A 7,106-nucleotide genomic window follows, 5' to 3' on the forward strand; every position below is an offset into this window, starting at 1 on the left:
TAGGACAGTTCAAGACACTGGGAAAGGCTACTCTTACCCATTCATCAGATAGGAGTTCCTGCTATGCTTCAGGAACGTGCAAGAATAAAGGGCAGACAAAGCCCAGACACAGCCTGTCCTCGTGCAGCTGCCAGTGGGGTTGGAGAGGGAGGTCAGGAGAAGAAAGCTGGGAGAAAGCTAAGATAGTAACAACAAGGTTGGTTCACCCCCCCAATCTACACTGCTCTTACACGCTACTGATACCCTTTTGCCAAGAGCTCAAGAAGACAAGATTCTGCTCACACCTCTGTACACATTGGCTCAGAATTTTCTGAATTCCATCATCCAATTGCAGTCTCCTGTGTAACCCATAACAACCCAGAAAATCTGTCACCAGCACCGGCCTCTTCAGGCACCCAGCCTCATTCACACTCCATTTCTCACCACATCCCGGGTGAGCTGGTTTCCTTCCACTCACTCTCCGTGTCTCCTGTGGGTTCCAGTGCTGCATGCGACTCGGGTAGAGCAATGCCTGCTCTTGCTGCTTTAGCTAAGTCACAGCACTTAGCCAAGGAGCCAGGGTGTCAGGGGCCCAGCACTCTGCTGGCTTCTGAAAACACCAACCAAAAGGCATTATTCATTATTCCTTCTCCAGGAACTGGAGCCCAGAGAAAGCCTGGGTATCAGCCCCAGTGGTGGCCCAAAGCATGTCCACTTGCAGGGAGAAGCATATGCAACTAGAAGCAAATGCTGCTTAGGAAGAGGCCCAATTCACCTCAGAAGGTGGGGCTGCAGGGAAGGATGAAAAGAAATAGGTACCCCCCAGTCCTCTTTCTCAGCCTATTTTAGAGGCAACCAGTCCTCCACCAGCTTGCACAGAGGAAACTGGCGGAGGGAGAGGGGATGGGCTGAGAGTTCTCAAGTTCCCCAGCAGCACTCTCTTCCCCAGAGGGTCTGTACCTCCCAGGCAGGGTACTAGAAGATTCCTCTGCCCTGGGGAATAAGACAGACCCAATAGCAAAGAACTTCCTTCAGATTTTGGGAGACCAAAAGACAAGTTCAAATCATTATTTCACAAAGAAACCCTTCAGTTTTCAAGTCCCACAGACAATTTTGGTTCCTCTCAAGTATGGAAGTTCAAAACTTAAATACTAAAAATGAAAACAGTGCCCCGAATGATGTTGCTCAGTGGTTTGGGTGTCGTCCTGCAAACCAAAAGCTCGCCAGTTCCAATCCCAGTCAGGGAACATGCCTGGGTTGCAGGCCAGGTCCCCTCGTTGGGGGGCACATGAGCGGCAACCCATGGATGTTTTTCTTCCTTCCTTCCCCTTTCTCTAAAATAAATAAATAAAATATTTAAAAATAAATAAAATTAAAATTAAATAAAAACAGTAAAAAGTCAAAGCATAAGACAAAAGTTCAAATAGAGAGTTGGCAGCGGAGGCTATATCACCCAGAAAACAGAACACTATGGACAAATGGTCACAGGGAATACTACCAGGCCAGGAGACTCGACATCTGATTCTAAGAGTTCTAGAGTGAGAGCACAGGGGGAAAAACACAGAAGGGAAATGATGATCCAAGTAAATTTATTTCCTCGGCCTTGGGATGGGAGCCCCCCGCCAGGCTGGGCCCTCCTCTAACTGCACCCCTCCCGCACACCTGGTGAGCATCCACCTGTCCCATAAGGAAATTTATTGGGTAAGAACATTTTTCTCCAATGAAAACTGTTTACCTGTCTCCTACCCATTCACTCTGTCATTTTTGGAAGTGCATTTCTAATTTCCTGTTCATAATGTTTGCAATGGCTACTGCTTTCCCACAAATTTCAGACCGTAAAAGACAATTTTCTAGAAAATTTAAGTTCAACCTTCGAAGTGCAAAACTAAAAAGCAGGGGAGCTGCGGGGAGGGGAGCAGGCGGGGGTTGATTGAGGGCAGAGGCCACAGACCACAATGAATGAATGAATGAATGAATGAATGAGAAGGAAGGAAGGAAGGAAGGAAGGAAGGAAGGAAAGAAGGAAAAAAGGAAGGAAGGAAGGAAGGAAGGAAGGAAGGAAGGAAGGAGAAACGAAGAAAAGAAGAAAGAAAATCTCTGCAGATGAAGTGACTTAACCAACTTGATCAGGCAAACTGGTCAAAGAACAAGAGCAGAAGCCAGTGACTGCAGATTCCAAAGAATCTCTTCCCACTGTTACCCAGAACGGTCCTCCATCTGCTTGTGGAGCCAGGCCCATGGTGACAGCAGTGCCCTCTAAACCTAAGATTTCACCTTTCCTCAGGATTCTGTCCTTTCCTGGGGTTCCTGTCCCTTTGCGTAGGTAGGACTCCTAGTCTTGACTACGTTTTTCTATATTCCTAGAAGAAATCGAAGACTCAAAATAAAAGTAAAATAAGGGTAACCTTGGGACTGAGTTTACAGGTGATGATTAGTTTCTTCTTAACATCATAAGAAGGTAAAGCTTATTTTCATTTGTATCACATAGAGTGAATGTCATTTTTAAAAAAAAGATTTTACTTACTTACTTTTAGAGAGACGAGAAGGGAGGGAGAGAGGGAGGGAAACATCGGTGTGAGAGATGTTAATTGGTTGCCTCTCGCACGCCCCCAACCGGGGGACCCAGGCACCAACCCAGGCATGTGCCCTGACCAGGATTCAAACAGGGCGAGCTTCCGGTTTGAAGGCCGGCACTCAATCCACTGAGCCAATCCAGCCAGGGCTTTTTTTTTTTTTTTTAATATTCAAATTCCCTACTACACAAAACAGTCTCCCAAGTCTTTGCTTATTCCCTGGAAAAACGCAGGAATGCTAACCAGGACTGCATTTCTTTTAGTAAGTAAATCATAACCACTTTATCAACATTTGAATGTTTACTACGTAAACTGCAACATTTATTGAACCTTCAACATGCACATGTTTTAATCCATAACAACTCAATTTATTTAAACTTCAACATCTGCCCTGACAGGTATGGCTCGGTTGGGCTTAGTCCCATAAAGTCGCCAGTTCAATTCCTGGGTTGCGGGTTCAGTCCCCAGTTCGATGTTTCCCTCCTTCTCTTTCTCTCTCCCTTCCCCTCTCTCTACAAATAAAATAAAAATTTAATTTAAAAAAAAAAAAACAAAAACCTTCAGCCCTGGCTGGTGTGGCTCAGTGGTCTGAGTGCCAGCCTGTGAACCAATAGGTCACCTGTTCAAGTCCCGATAAGAGCACGTGACTGGGTCGCCCCGGGTGTGGGCGGATGGGTGTGGGCGGACGAGAGGCAACGGATAAGAAGTTTTTTCTTCCTGCCTTCCCTCTCTGTAAAAATAAATAAAAATCTTTTATAAAAAAAACCCAAAACTTCAATATTCCCTGGGATTGGCCAACAATGAATGCATCCCTACTTTACAGACTGAACCACTGAGGCTCAGGTAACTAGTGTATAAATGGAGCAAATAGGAATACACATTCACATTTGATTCCATAGCCCAAATCCCCTTTACATCTATTGCCTCAAATGACATAACCCAACAAATAACAGAATTTTACAATATTCAGGGCCCCTCACCTAACTTAGCAACTAAGCCTTGTGAAGTGAAAAGGCCCCTGACTTCCAATTGGTCCTCCTAGCAACTCTACTAGGTAGGTGTGTCCTTGTACCCATTTCACAGAAGGGAACAAAAAATAAAAAAAGGGGTGACGGTTCGGTTTATGGCTTTAAAGGAGCAGGATACAGCAACCCCAGATACAGGCCTCCTCTGCCATTTACCAGGCCACTTCCTCCAACCTATGGCCAGGCACATCTGAACACCTGCGCTGGGCTTTCTCCCAGCTGGAGTGCCTGGAATGCCGAACTCTGCCCTGTGATAGTGGCAGATGTGATGTGAAAGCGTTCTGGAAAAAACCACTGAGGTGTGGAAGCAACTGGATATCCCAGAACCTCAGTTTCATCAGCTGCAAAACGGGCCCAGTGAGAACAGCCACCCCCCCATAAGAAGAGAAACAAGTCCATCCATCACTTCACAAAGATGGTAAACTGCAAGGAAAAGGAGGTATTCTGTATTCCTTGGCCCTGATCCACCAAGAAACTGAAAAATCACTTCATTCTGAATTAGTGATTTTTAACGACTTGCTCAACACAAGGACATGCCCGAGCTGAGGTCCCTGAGGTTCCGTACCTATCAAGGACTGGGGGAGGGGGCACTTGCCAAAGGGTAGGACCCAAGGATCCTTTCAGGTGAAATTGGAAAAGGTGCCTGAGCCTGGAGGCCAGACAGCTGGCATGAGAGCTGGTCTGCGACAAAGGATTCAACCTAAAGCTAAGTGTTCCTGGAAGACCTTGCCCAAACCCCACCATAGGAAGCAGGTCCCTCAGGCTGCAATAATGAGGGGCTGCGGACTCTTCTGGGTCATAGGCCCCACGTGGCAGGAGGAAGGGAAGAAAGGAAAGCACCCTCCCCCAACCTCACCTCCCTAGCTCCTCCCCTTAGCCCCCTGCAGCTCCCAGATGCTTCCCCCCACCTTCCAACATTTGCAAGGGGTCGGGGGTTATGCCTATGGCTTTAAGGAACAGGATGCAGCCAGCCCCAGACCTGGCCCCTTTGTCTCAGCCCTCTCCACCCCAAAGGGGAAAGGTACAGTATCTTGCTTAGCTCTGAAATTAAGGATTCAAGGTAGGACCCAAGCTTGGGGGGGAGGGGTAAAAATGGCCCCTACCCATAAAAGAAAACCACAGCTTCTTTCAAAAAGGGACAAAGGCACTTTTTTTTCTGCCAACTCCCAAATCAAGGACAATTATTTGGAAAAGTTTTCATAGCTGATAGGAACAGTACCTTGGTGCAGGAAGGCAGGCAAGAGGAGCCAGCAGGGGTGTGCCTCCCTTCATCCCCAACTCTTATTAACAGCTACCCTAAACAGAGGGGCTATTGGTTAATTAATACAGATGTCAACATTCACCACCTGCTGTGTCAAGCACTATCCAGTTGAGTCCCCACCCCAGCCTAATGTGGTATGTGTTAGGGGTCATCATACCCATTTGATATCTGAAGAACATTGAAGGTCAGAGGTCAAACTCCCATAAACTGGTTTCATTCTTACACAACCTGGGGTTGTTTGTATATTCCCATTTCACAGATGTAATAACTAAGACATAGAAAGCAATGCACTTACTGGGATAGACTTAAACACTATCCAAAGATTCGTGCATCCCCCTGAAAAGGGCAACCTGCTTAGCCCAGGTCCTAGGTAATGCCAAGAGTGGCAAACTTCTATTGAGGGATTACTGTGTGCCGTTCCTATAAAATAGGCATCATCATCTCAACTCTGGAAAAAATCAGGTCTGCACCTGGGGAGTTCAATGGCTTCTAGGAAAGAAGCAAGGCAGGCCTCCTGGAGGGCAGAGGCAGGTAAACCTCCTGGGCTCTTTAGGTGAGAGCCCCAGAAGGATTTGTCTCCCCAAAATAATTGCCACCAGTTGGCCAAAATCCACATCCAAAAATCAGGAGGTGGCTCAAAGTTTATATTCTCTTTAATTCTGTTTAATTCATGCAGTTCTTGGCTTGGGGTGGGGGAGTGGAGGTGGGGAAGCAGGTGGGGGAGGAGGAAGCCTCTCCTCTCTCTGCCCAGGGTTGGGAAGGAGGCAGGCGGGAAGCACAGGGCCTTGGGCTGGGCGCAGAACTTCTGCAGTCTTTCCCAGCCACAGGTGAGTGATCCCAGGAGGAAAAAGCCGGGCCCAAGAGTAGGTTCTTGTTGCTAACTTGCTATGTCCGCCCTCTGTGTTCCACTTTCTCGCCTGCGAAGTGAGACTCCACATCCACCCTCCCTCGCCAAACACACGGGCAAGGAAGCCGGTCTTCTAGGAGGTGGTGCTAACTAGCAGTTTTGAGGCCTCAACTTGCAAGTTTGGGAAGTGGGACCAGCCTCACCCCGGAAGAGGGGAAAAAAAATGGAAAGTGAGCCCCAGGGCAGGTAGAGTCGCAGAGCGAGGAGACGCCGCCCTCGGGCCGGCTCCTCCCGGCCAGGTGTGCACTGCGAGAGCGAAGCTCCTCCGGAGGGCATCCCAGACAGCCCCGCTGCGCCTCGCCCTCGGTGGCTTATCTAGGGAGGACCCCGGGAGTCTGCCCCTCTGGCTTACGCCCCCGACCCGCGCACACCCCTCGACCCACCTGCTCACCCGCACTCACGCCACTGTTTCTTTTCCATCCCTGGTAGTAAATAAAACTAAGTTCTCTCAGCTGAACTCGCAGGTCCAAGTCAGGAGGAATGGATGCCGGATGCCCACCTTCTTGGCAGAAGTCCCTCTTCTATTCCGCCCCCCTCCCCAAGGAGGCTCCCTCTCAAGTCGAGGCCAGGTAAGTATACCCCCTCCCATGAGGTCCCCTTCTCTCCAGAGGGACATCTCCTCCCCTTGACTCTAGACCCCAGGAAGGACGCCCGGTCTCCCTCCCTTGGGCTGAACGTCTCTCCTCATCGTATTCTTGCAATACAAGAGTAGGCTTTCCACTTGAATCCCTGAAAGAAGACACATTCCCTCGCCCCCCTCCAACTGTATCCCTCTTGTCCGCTTCCCCCAATTAGGGTCAGGGGACCGACCTCACCTCCCCTAACAAGCCCGGTCTCCAGCCGAATGGGAGCCGCCTCCCCAGGAGGTAGCCGGGACAGGGTCCCTCTGCACAGTCCCGGCCCCGTTCTGCTGTCCCCTCCCCCACCAGTCCCCGGAGTCCCGGGACGCGCGAGCTTCCTCCGGACCACCGGGTGCTCACCTGCCGAGAGCCTGACTCGAGCGCGGCTCCGCGGTTGAGCCGCGGGTCCGGACAGGCTGGCGCGAGGCCGGCGGGCTGCCGTGCAGAGCGCTCGGCTCGCGAATCTCCGGCGCCGATCGCCGAGCTGCGTTTACTTGGGCCACTTAACCCCCGCGCTGCCGGCCGGGCGCGGCCGCTCCTTCGTCGGCCTGCCAGCGGGCCGGTAGCGTTGGTCGGGGACGCTCGGAGCGTCCACGCGGGCTGCGGCCGGGGGGCAGCTGCTGCGAGGAAGCAGCGCGGGCCGGACACGGCAGAAGTAGAGGGTGGGCAGGGGGCGGTGCCGAGTCCACTTGTAGCCCCAGCCCGGCATTCGCCCCGCCCCCGCCCCGAGGGCGCCCCCGC

General features: G+C 50.8%; 1 protein-coding gene across 5 annotated transcripts in view; it reads right to left on the minus strand.

The window, feature by feature from the left end:
- Positions 1–6,854, minus strand: part of DNMT3B (DNA methyltransferase 3 beta) — a 40,660-nt gene extending 33,806 nt beyond the window's left edge. For all 5 annotated transcript variants that reach the window (XM_045832960.1, XM_045832958.1, XM_045832959.1 and 2 more), the window contains exon 1: positions 6,726–6,854. The gene's annotated coding sequence lies outside the window, so the exon portion shown is untranslated. The remainder of the gene's footprint in view (positions 1–6,725) is intronic.
- Between the last annotated feature and the right edge of the window lie 252 nt (positions 6,855–7,106).

This window comes from Phyllostomus hastatus, unplaced genomic scaffold (genome assembly GCF_019186645.2).
Source record: "Phyllostomus hastatus isolate PE091 unplaced genomic scaffold, TTU_PhHast_1.1 phas_contig_17, whole genome shotgun sequence".
Taxonomy (NCBI): domain Eukaryota; kingdom Metazoa; phylum Chordata; class Mammalia; order Chiroptera; family Phyllostomidae; genus Phyllostomus; species Phyllostomus hastatus.